The sequence below is a fragment of the Lactuca sativa genome, chromosome 5 (genome assembly GCF_002870075.4).
Source record: "Lactuca sativa cultivar Salinas chromosome 5, Lsat_Salinas_v11, whole genome shotgun sequence".
In the NCBI taxonomy this organism is placed as follows: domain Eukaryota; kingdom Viridiplantae; phylum Streptophyta; class Magnoliopsida; order Asterales; family Asteraceae; genus Lactuca; species Lactuca sativa.
The window spans coordinates 71,280,600-71,293,203 of record NC_056627.2 but is presented as its reverse complement, the minus strand read 5'-3'; positions in this window follow the sequence as shown (position 1 = coordinate 71,293,203).

The following is a 12,604-nucleotide window of genomic DNA, read 5'->3' as shown; positions in this document are numbered from 1 at the left end:
GCATTCCGTAGCTATAACCCAATTTCTGGAGAAGAGGATTAGGGCTACGATGGTCCGAAGTGGGTAGGCAAGAAGTTTCGGAGGCGTTGGGCGAGGTCCGAAGCATTCTTCTCGGGTCCGAGGTCAGGAGCAAAGCTGTCCGGTTCAACTAGGAGGTCCGAACCGCCCCACATGTTCCGGAGTCAGAAGGAGGTTCTGAAGCAGGAGGATAGTCCGGACTAAGGGAGATCTGAAGTTAGAAGCTTCTTGGTTTCTTAGAAGGTATCCGGACTAAGAGGGTTTCGGACCAAGAGGAGTCTGGACCAAGAGGGTTCCAGACCAAGAGGAGTTCGGACCAAGAGGGTCTTTTTGGGTTTTCTCCTTCTGTTTTGGGCTATTTTTGACTGAGGAAGGTACATAGAGAGATATGGGAGAGATTTCACATACTTGGAAAGATTTCACATACATGGAGAGATTTGGGAGAGATTTCACATACTTGGAGAGATTTCACATACTTGGAGAGATTTGGGAGAGATTTCACATACTTGGAGAGATTTGGACGATATTTCACATACTTGAGAGATTTGGGAGAGATTTCACATACTTGGAGAGATTTGGGAGATATTTAGATACAACGGGATATACTGAGAGAGACTTTGTTGGGGGCCTTTATTAATGTTTTTCTTCGTAGATCAAAGACCTTAGGCTTAGTTACATCCCATTGTGAGTGTTATACGCCCCCGAAGGATACGTAATAGTGTATTATAGAGTTGTTATTTCCCTCAATCTGATTAGGGTTTAGAATTTTGAACATTTGAAACTTTCAAGTGATACTTTGCATTAAGATTTAGAGTTATCCATTAGTAAACATAAAGTAATCCCTAACATATTAGCACTAGTTGAGTTGACCAGTTTGACTTGTTGACTTTCTTTGACTTTGACTTGACCAGAAAGTGACGGTTGTCACAGGAACACTCAAATCTTGGACAACCCAACTATGACCCCAAAATGAAAATAAAACCCCAAAACAAAGAGATCTAAACAATAACAAAACAAGGTATAAACTTGATACCTCCAAGAGACTACAACAAGTGGGGAGATTTTGGATCTAAGTCTTCCCTCCATGCTATACACCTCCAACTTCAAAGCTTCTTCAAAAGAGTACAAAAAGATTAACACTCAAGGCCCTCCAAAAGCTCACACACTCACAAAGGAAGATGATACACACTATTAGGGTTTCAGGACAGAGGATCCTGGTAAGGAGGCAAGACAAGGGACTTAAGGCCTTTAAATAGGGTGCAACACCCTAAAAATTAGAGTTTCCTTCCCAGCCGCCAACACGCCAAGTTGAGACACCTCGACTCGCCGTGTTGGTTCATTAATTTTCGCGGTCAAATACATCTTGACACGCCGAGTTGAAGCTTCCAACTTGCCGAGTCCCAAAGGAAATATAAACAATTCAGAGAATAAACTCATACTAAAACCAAGCGTTACAGTATCTCTTGGTGCCATCAATCTCATCCTTAACCTAAAACACCCACTTGTTTTGCAGTGCTTTCTTCCCTGCTGGGAGCTTGACTAATGATCAAGTATGATTCTTGTCCAACGAGCTCAATTCTTCTTCCATAGCCTTCTTCCACTGTATGTATTCTTTCATCCTCAAGGCTTCTGGATAAGACTTAGGTTTGCCATTCTTTGTCAGCAACAAGAAGTTTGATTAAAGGAGAATACTTGACTAGAGGCCTTTGTACTCTAGTGGATCTACGAACGGTAGGAGTTTCAGTTTCTACACCTTCATTCTCTTAACTAATATCATCTATGCTCCCATTATCTCCAGTTTAATCAGAGTTCCCACTGGTTCCTAAACTTTCACCTATCTTTGGAGTACATATAGGTTTTATTTTGTCGTCTTCTGAGGTTTCTTCTAACTCAACTTGTTCTTCCTTTTCTGGTTATTTGTTATTGCTTGAGCCCTTAGTAAGTTCATCCTTGTATAGCCATTCTCATTGAAAACCACATCCCGAATTATGATAACCTATGTGTTCTCCTTATCCAAGAAGTAGTAACCCATGTCGTCCAACCCATACACAATAAAGGTGCACTTCCTTGACTTTGCCTCTAGCTTGTCTCTCTTAGAGTCTTTGACTTTTACATACGTGACACAACCGAAGACCTTCATGTATTTGAATGAAACCTGATCACTTTGCCATTCTTCCTATGGAATCTTGAACCCTATGGGAATTGAGGGTCCTCTATTGATTATGTATGCATTTTTGTTGACCGCATCTGCCCAAAACATTTTGGGAGAACATGAATATAGTCTAATGCCCTCTTCCCTTTCCTTCAATGTTTTGTTCATCATCTCAACTACTCCATTCTGTTGAGGTGTCTCTGGAATGGTTTTCTGCATCCTGATTCCATGTTCAGCACAGAAATCAACGAATTCTTTGCTACTGTATTCACCCCGATTACCGGATCTGGAACACTTGGATTTCAAGTTAGTTTCATTTTCCACCATCGCTTTCCATTTCTTGAAAGCACTCAAAACCTCAGACTTCTACTTCAAGAAATAGACCCAAACTTTCCTAGAGCAGTCCTCGATGAAAATAACCTAATAGCCTTCTTGAAAGAATCGGGATGCTCTATTTTTGACAATGATCCATTTCTTGATTGGATTATTATTACACCTGAAAACCCCACTAAAGCAACTGAAGTGGGGCCATAAACATCTGAATGAACAAGCTCCAATTTCCCTGTCTTTGGTGGATGTATGTGACATCCCCATTTTCATGGCCAAAAAAACCCTATTTTTCTATGCTTATTTAAAAATAAGAGCATCCTTTTTGAAGAATAGTATTATGGAATTTGTTCCCAGAAAACATGATAAAGATGTTATCACCTGAAATTGCCGCCGCCACCGTGTGTGGGTGGCCGCCGACCACCATTACTCAAGGTGGCTGAGGGTGGTGCCCGACTTAATAAATATTTAATTACCTAAACAGTTAACTTTAGACCGAGTGGCACGATTTGGGGTTGGAAACCCTAATGTCAAGAAACCCTTGTTTTTGGAGTTGGTTGGGACCCGTGTTAAAGCTGTTAATTAAACTTTCAATAATACTTAATAATTCCCCTACAATTAGCTTAATGTAATATTGGACTTAATGGATTAAGTCCTTAAGGGTTTAAGTGTGGAATACTAACCCTAGTTATCATTTTATGTAAAAAACCCAAGAATCGGGATGCTCTATTTTAGACAACGATCGAGCACGTATTCGGGATATTGATTGGATTATTATTACACCTGCGAATGACTAAGTCAAACCTTAATCAATCCTACCGTTAGGTGATTAAGTCCTTAATAGTTAAAGTGTTCTTACTTAACCCTAATCATCATTTTATGTGAAACACTAATTGTCATTTCATGTGAGGTGGTCACTGTTGCAAGTGACTATGACCTGTGATCGGGTATTGACTCAAGTATCTTCTTGTAGATGATTGGAAGTGAGTTGAAGCTGGTAGAGTTCTTCATTGCTATAGTGGTTACCTACTCACATATCGAGGTGAGTTTCGCCTCACTATACCCGTGGGTCGAAGGCAGCAATGCCGACCCACTAGTTTTGGTTAGCTGTTAGTAGAGGGATACCTTAGGGATTGTATATATAGTCATGTAGGATAGTCTGAGGACTCTTGATCGAAGATCTATTACATGTTCCTCGTTTGGTTGTGGTTCTAGAGTAGGATCATCTGTCCGGGTGACCATCTCACCTCTGAGTACATACGGCCATGCATTACTTGGATTGATGATATTTAGTATGCTGTTATGTTATAGCGATATGTTAGATCTGTGTTCTGGTATTGAGTATCTTGTTATGATATAGTGGCTTGTTAGATCTGTGTTCTGGTATTGACTATGCTACTATGTTGTAGTGGTCTGTTAGATCTATGTTTTGGCATCTAGTATGCTCCTATGCTATAGTGATTTGTTAGATCTATCTTCTAGTTTTGAGTATGTGGCTTTGTGGTAATAATCTGTAGATCTGTATGTTATTTGTGCTTGCTGGTTATCGTCGATGGAGTGCCCTTAGGGACTGTCTGTGGTCATGTAGGATAGCCTGAGAACTCTTGGTCTAGGCTCTCTTGCCTGTTCCATGTTTGTTGTGGCTCTAGAGTAGGATCATCTGTTTGGGTGGCTATCTCACCTCTGGTTACTTATGGTTATGCATTCTATAGGGGTTAACTGGTAGTGGGACTATATGTTGTGAGAGGATTAGTAGGCAGTAATGAGCTATATGAATGTTTTTTTGCCTATATTACGTGCCTACTTGATCCTGATTGTTTATATGTCGACATATGGTGTTTGGTTAGGTTGAGGCTGAAAGGCCCTGGAAACAAGGATCTTAACCAGTGATAAAGAAACTAACAATCAAACAATATTAAAATGGAGTAGAAGAAGATTAAACTAAGCTTTGCACACGTTTATATCGAAGAAATGCCAGGTACAACTTGGACAATGGTCGTAAACTCTATCGACTTACAACAACTTATGACAGACTCTGACCCGCCCTATATATAGGGAAAGGCTGGCCATAAACAGGTTTACGGTCGTAAACCTGTTCACAGCCGTAAACAGACTCTTGGCCGTAAACTCTTCCAAACAACTCTATTACATGACAAAAGACCCATTAAGACCTATACATCAGATAGCCTAGCCCAAACCATAAACTTGACCTTTCAATCTCCCCCTTGGTTTGAGGCTAGCTTTAACTTAGTCCTTTTCAACGATAAGCACATCGGATCCCTCCCCCCCCCCCCATCGCACCACGCCACATCCTTTTTGCGATGATCTTTGCAACCATTGTCGTGTATTCTTTAGCAGCATGCTCGAAGATCTCTTCAACCACTTTGATCTGATGATGTGACAAATGATGAATATCCCACTTTCCGAATTTAAGTAGGTCTCTTTTGTCGAATAGGTGAAAGCAATTATCTTGAAACTTAAAGATAGCAGTCGCAGTGGTATCATCATACACCCAGTAAAGCATATTTGCAAGAGATCCATCACAGAAGTTCTGCAACACAGGAATCTGCCTAACTTGGTTGGTCGGTGGCCACATCACAGTCTGGAAATCTTGATTTGTTTTGGGATCCAGTATTTTAGGGAATCTTTTAATGAAGGACTCAATAGTCTTCAAGCTATGAAATCCATTCTTTACTTGGTCTTCCAAAAACAACTTGAAATGAGTTGCCTGTGGATGACCTGATGGATTGGCAAATGGAGCACTGGATAGTTCTGAAAGATCAACCCTCTTCCATGAATTGAAATCATGGAAGTCTTTATAATACTCCACGTTTGCGCTTTTGCATCTCACTATCCACATGTTTAACCTGTCATGAAAACCCCATGAGGCAATTCTTGATCTATCACCGTACTTATGTCCAAAATTTTCTTTTCAAGATCAGTAACGGTGACTTTGGGTTGATATCTATGAGCGTTCTGATATGAGCTCTTCTTGAACAACAGTTGCTTTTTCTTGTCAGATGCTGCTAATTTGGCGCGTTTTAGTGCAACAACGTTGGATGCTTGAACTGGTTCATTTTCAAAACGATCAACGATCCGAGTTCTTCTTTCAGCGGGCGGGTGAATAGGGGGATCTTGAGATGACTGGACAGCATTGAATTTTTGAACGGATGATTTGAACTTGTCACCAAGTTCCTCTGTCAGTTTCTTCTTCAAGTAAAAGTAGCATGCATTCATGGTTCCCAGGTGTGTTTGCAGATGATAGATTTGCTTTGATTTCAGAGTCTTGTTTGCTTCAAGATCTACAACACGAATGTTAAACTGAGCATTTTCGGCTTCAAGAACAGCTACACGAATATCAAGCTCAATGTTTTTCTAGTTTAGCATGCTGATCTCCTTTCTAAGTTCGTGCATGGTGGAATCATCCTCTCCTAAGTGGCTTTCCTCTCTATAAATTCCTTTAGCGCGTGAGGAAGGCACTGAGCTTTGTTGTTGGGCCAGATGCATAGCAAGCCTTACAGAGGCAGCATCATGAAAAGGCCTGGGAGGAGATGATTCGAGGGGAGTTGATGAACCACCAACATCAAAAATGGTGCTTGGTCCTTCTTGGGATGGTACAGATGAAGCATCAGCAAGAGTAGTTGTTGGTTGAGTCAGATGGCCTTGAGATTGTTCTGGAATGAATACTCCCTGCCTTGGATCACATCTTCTACTTTTCAGCGGAGGTTGGGAGATGTGAGTCATCAATGGTTCTCTCACGGATGGCTCATTAGTAGGAATGACATCCTCAAGGGGAGGAATCCCTGAAGTTGTCTCCATAGATATGGTAGTCTCAGCCATTTGGTTGGAAGTAGGACGCATTGTTTCAAGAACATCTTCTGTATCCCTTATCTTTGTTGCTGGATTAGAAACATCACAGATACTATCAAAGAACGATTCGAGGTCTTCATTGGATCAGAAGTTATCATTGCCTCCATAATTCAAAGAAATGTCATGTAACGTCCGCAGATCCGGGCTAGTCAATTTAGAGACAATAGGGGTCGAAAACGACTTTTCGACAAAATATTACTTAGAATAAATAATCTTAACCAACTTGTAGAATATGTCACAAGGTTTCCGTACATATAAAGAACGCCGAAATCCGAGTTATAACGAAGAAGTTATGACCCGTCGAAGTTTCGCGACGGAACCGGCACGGCACCGGGAAGCGTAAATAGTGAATTTACGATAGAGCGAGATTTAGCCTTAGAGATCTAAACGAAATTCGTAGAATACGTTAAACTATGAACATCAATAAAAAGAACGCCCAAATCTCACTTCGTATGAAGAAGTTATAATTTTTAGAAGTTTCGGATTAGCAGTGTACAACCCGAAATTCGAATATTAGATCGAGCGATTTTTAGCCGACACAACCAAAACGAGAATCGAATATCTCGTTAAGAGTAGCGTAACGAGAAAAAGATGGGCGAAAACGGACGTCGGATGAAGAAGTTATGAGAATTTAACGTACCAATCCTGTCCCAGCCTGTTAATAATATAAAATTTAAAATTGATTCAAAATAAGCCGACGGAGTCTAAACGGAAGTTGTAGAGTATGTTCCCACCTTCGCGTGGATATAAAGAACGTCGAAAACGGAGCTCGTTTGCGAAAGTTATGATTTTTAGAAGTCGAGAAGGAAAATTGCGAACTAAGATGACGTGGCCAAATCTCAGCCGTTGCTTGCTGACCAAGGCTTCGCTTCAGATCTTGACACATCGCCTCGCATCTACACCCCGCGCCCGAGGCCGGGTATGCCCATCATACTTCGGTTCTTATCCCTTCCGAATGCGAGACAACTGGAGGCTCGCTGGCACCCTTATCCGAGCATTACGCCCAACGTAGCTGAGTCCGAACGCCCAACGTAACTGAAGTTGAGCCCCTATAAAAGGCAGCGAAGGCTGCCGAGTTTCATGCACCAAAATCCTTTCTCTCTCTAGTTTCTTTCTCTCTCTAAGATCCCAAACCATCCCTAAGCCCTAGATAAAACCCCTAGCTCCCGAGGGAAGCCTCGAGGCTCTCAGAGTCCTGAGAAAAAGAGCCTTTCGGTTTCGAAACGCTACTCCAATTCAGTTCTGGTTTTCGATAAAATTCATTGTAAGTGTGCTACGCTTACGCTATTTTTAATATAGCTTTCAAATAATTATAGGAATGTTATTAGGTCCTTAAAATAATTATTTGGGCTATTATTATCAGTTATATTGAGTGTTACTAACGCTTAATAATAGTCAGACTAATTAATTTGTCGCGGTTATCGTTAGACTAAACCCTAGTGGTATTGCTACTTGGTTTTATCGAAGGAAAATCGTTTTGAGAGTATCGAAGCACTGTCCGAGTGCTGAGTCACCACCTTTCATGTGAGTGCATAGTCCCTTTCATCTTACACATAGATATGAAGTATTTTATATAAACTACGTGTTATGTGTGCATATTATCTGAATACTTGTTGTCTATGCTGGATGAACGTTTTATACATGTTTTAAATGATTTAAACTGTATATTTATATCTACAAATTTGTTGGGATAAAACATGGGTAGATGAAATAGTTGTTGTGTGATGAAATAAAATAATGAGAAATAGGTGATGATAATTAGGTGAGGATAGATAGGGTATGATGAATCAGTGATGTAGAATACTACAACCTTGTCCGACAATTTGGAGATGTATTTATCTACCAGTGTATAGATGGCGACCACGGACTAATATAGACAACCCCGTGGAAACTCTAGCAGGCTCAAAACCTGTAGGTGATGAATTACGAGTTCAGGCGATGTTGTAACTACGTATTCATGCGATGATACTCTAACCCCTTACTATGAATTACGAGTTCAGGCGATGTTGTAACTATGTATTCATGCGATGATACCCTAACCCTTGTTGGGCACGTATTGAGGGATTAATCCCTGAATCAATACTGTCTATGCGATGTAGGCGATGATCCTTAAGGAGAGTCCTTAGGAACAAACATATAACGAAATGTGATGTAAGGAGATGAGAGGTAAATATGATGTAGGAGACGACCCTTAGGACAAATCCTTAGGGAATGTACTTAGGAATAAAGAGGATAATGGGGATGGGTAATTGCATTAATTGTTTGATGATTGAATATAATAATTATATTATTGTGGGTTGAAACCCTATGTACTCACCAGGTTTCCCAACCTGACCCACTCCAACTTATTGATATCACAGGTGACGATATGAAGTGACATTACACTGAGAGATTAAAGAGATGTAGATCACTAGTGTAAATAAATGTAAGTTCCGTTTATGCTTATGTTCCTATATTGACAATGACATCCCAAATGTTTTAAAATGAATAAAATGCGTTTCTTCGAAAATGTTTTGATAACGTATTTATCGTATTTTTCTGGGAACAAATTCCGCAACATTTTTTTTTAAAAGAAGTACTCTGATTTTTACAAAGCATAAACAAAATCGGTCTTTTCTGGGCATGAAAATGGGGGATGTCATAGTTGGTATCAGAGCATTAGTTTAAGTGAACTAGGAATATGGATTTATTTCTACACTTAAACTTAGAATGCTAAGCGATGATTGTGAGGTGTGAGCACTAGCTTATTTTAGGAATGATGCCTAAATTGCTTTTATGTGCTAAATGATTTGTTATGTTATAGTTTGATCGGATCTATGGTTTGTTGCCGACCGGATCTGGAAACCTTATGTGTTTAGGATTCTAAACGTACGAATACGATATTAGAACTAGCATATAAACGTTTCGGAGTGATAAGGATGATTTAAGATGTCAGTCCTAAATTAAGATCCAGATTCACCTTATTCGGTGTATAGATCAAAATGGCAAGAACCCGTAGTGGAGCTGGGAATGCAAATGGGAATAGGAATCAACCCTTGGTGATTCAGCAAATACCTGTTGTAGTAGAAGATGTACCCGAGCCAATCACCATGGATGGAGTACAAGCCATGATTCAGACTATGTTGGATGAACAAAGGGAAGAAATGAGACGGATGTTGAATAGGGACAAACCTACTGTTTCTATTGAACAACCCGAGCTGATTCCCGAGCAATCGGAGGAAGGGAACTACAGCCGCCAAGAGAGTCAAGTGGGGACTCAAGGTGAACGAAGGGATGGCTCGGAGAGGAGAAACGACAAGGATGGGAGAACGTACAAGAATTTCTTGGGTGCAAGACCACCAAGTCTCTCAGGAAGCCCAAAGCCTGTTGAGATTATGGACTGGATCTCCGAGATGGAGATGGTGCTTGAGAGTTGCGACTGTAGCAACAAGCAGAAAACCATCTTTGCGATCAGGCAATTAAAGAGTAGAGTCTTGAGCAGGTGGAAGATATTGGCCGACACGATGCACAAGGGAGAAGCAAATAAGATGTCTTGGGAAGATTTCATGCTGCAACTGAAAATGCAGTACTGGTCTGAGCAGGATGTTCTGGAGATCAACAACGAATTCCAGAATCTGAAGAAGGGAAAAATGAGCGTCACCGAGTACGCTGCAAGTTTTACGGAGAAGATGAAGCTTGTTCCTTATCTAGTTCCAACAGAACTTTCCAAGGTCAACAGGTTTGCCAATGGATTACCAGCGGACTTTGGTCCAATGGTCAAACAAGCAACCAATTTGAAAGCCGCCATCTGGGCAGCCAAGAATGTTGAGACCCAAATAAGAGAAAAGGGTCTGGAGAAAGTTGAAGTTGGTGAGAAGAGGAAGCTGGAAGGATCCTCAAGACCTGATAATAAGGGAAAGTTCTCGAAGTCTAACCTGGACGACCGAAGGAATGGAGCCAAGTGGTGTGAGAAGTGCAAGAAGAAGCACTTAAGAAGATGCGATGGTGAAGTGACGTGCTATAAGTGTGCTAGGACCGGTCACTATTCCAGAGATTATACGTTCGACAACAAGAAGTGCTACGAATGTGGAAATGATGGGCATATTTCAAAAAACTATCCAAAGAAAAATGAAGCTGCAAGACCAAATGCACCGCCGAAACCAAGGGCATTCCACATGATCCTCGATGAAGCAGACAACAACGCGAGGAATCAAGAATGAGGACTTCTTACCCAAAGATCGGATTATGCAGTATCCATAGTTTCGTATGATGTAGCCTAGTAGAGGCATAGTCTAGGGTGAACTTGAACACCTATGTAATCGTTTCAATAAATAATATAAAACCTTCGTTTTGTTATCTGATGTGTGGAATGATTGTGTGATTTGTTGCATGGTAACTTGGGAAACTGCGAGACAATACTTGGGACGAGTATGAGTAGGTGTTAATAGTAGTAGAGGCCTATACTACCGGAAGCACAAGACTCACACTTGGATCAGGGAAAGTCACAAGGCTACCAAGAAACTAGTAATTGATTTTGTTTCATTCGAGTATGTCGTTACCATTGTTTCGATAATGACTAAGAAGATTGTTGTTATCCCGACCCTAATGGTCATATCACATAGAGTCCGACTACGCTGAGTAGGTTACGTGGTTCAGGGAACCAAGTTCGATGTAGCGTCCGACTTAAACCAAACGATTGAAATTAAAGCGATCAATAGAAGTATCATGCTCATTGTTAAAGAAGTTGGTGGCTAGAAATGCTACATGTTAAAATGTGATTATATCACATTAGACCATGAAGGAAGGCATATTCCTTTCCAGAATTTGACTCTAAGAGACCTAAGTCTAAGCGTTGCAATATACGATGATAGGTCATTAGAATATGACACATTGATCCATAGTAGTAAAAGAACTTATCTCAAGTTCGTATCCAGTGAGGATCGAGGTTGTGACTTGAAGGTCATAATTTGGAGTCTAGCCAGAGATAGAGAGCAGGTGCACGATCGAGTACTGCTTACAATCAATGAGTCTAAGAGATAGACTTAAAGGAATATAGAAGTTATAATTATTACCTAGGATGAAGAGATGACGTATGGAGTCATTATACGAGCCCTGTTTCGTTGATGATTCCGGGACGTAATCATCCTAAGGGGGAGATAATTGTAACGCCCACAGATCCGGGCTAGTCAATTTAGAGGCAATAGGGGTCGAAAACAACTTATAGACAAAAGATTATTTAGAACCAAGTTGTAGAATATGTCACAAGATTTCCGTACATATAAAGAATGCCAAAATCCGAGTTATAACGAAGAAGTTATGACCCGTCGAAGTTTCGCGACGGAATAGACACGACACCGGGAAGCGTAAATAGTGAATTTATGATAGAGTGAAATTTAGCCTTAGCGATCTAAACGAAAGTCGTAGAATACATTAAACTAAGAACATCGATAAAAAGAACGTCCAAATCTGACTTCGTATGAAGAAGTTATGATTTTTCGAAGTTTCGGATTAGCAGTGTAGAACCCGAAATTCGAATATTAGATCGAGCGATTTTTAGCCAACATGACCTAAACGAGAATCGAAGATCTCGTTAAGGGTAGCATAACAAGAAAAAGATGGGCGAAAACGGACGTCAGATGAAGAAGTTATGAGAATTTAACGGACCAATCGTGTCCCGGCCTGTTCATAATATAAAATTTAAAATTGAGTCAAAATTAGCCGATGGAGTCTAAACGGAAGTTGTAGAGTATGTTCCCACCTTCACGTGGATATAAAGAACGTCGGAAAAGGAGCTCGTATGCGAAAGTAATGATTTTTAGAAGTCGAGAAGGAAAATTGCGAACTGAGATGATGTGGCCAAATCTCAGCCATTGCTTGCTGACCAAGGCTTCGCTTCGGATCTTGAAACGTCGCCTCGCATCTACGCCCCACGTCCGAGGCCGGGTACGCCCATCATACTTCGGTTCTTATCCCTTCCGAATGCGAGACAACTAGAGGCTCGCTGGCACCCTTATCCGAGCATTACGCCCAGCTTAGCTGAGTCCGAACGCCCAGCGTAACTGAAGCTGAGCGCCTATAAAAGGCAGCGAAGGCTGCCGAGTTTCATGCACCAAAATCCTTTCTCTCTCTAGTTTCTTTCTCTCTCTAAGATCCCAAACCATCCCTAAGCCCTAGATAAAACCCCTAGCTCCCGAGGGAAGCCCCGAGGCTCTCGGAGTCCCGAGAAAAAGAGCCTTTCGGTTTCGAAATGCTACTCCA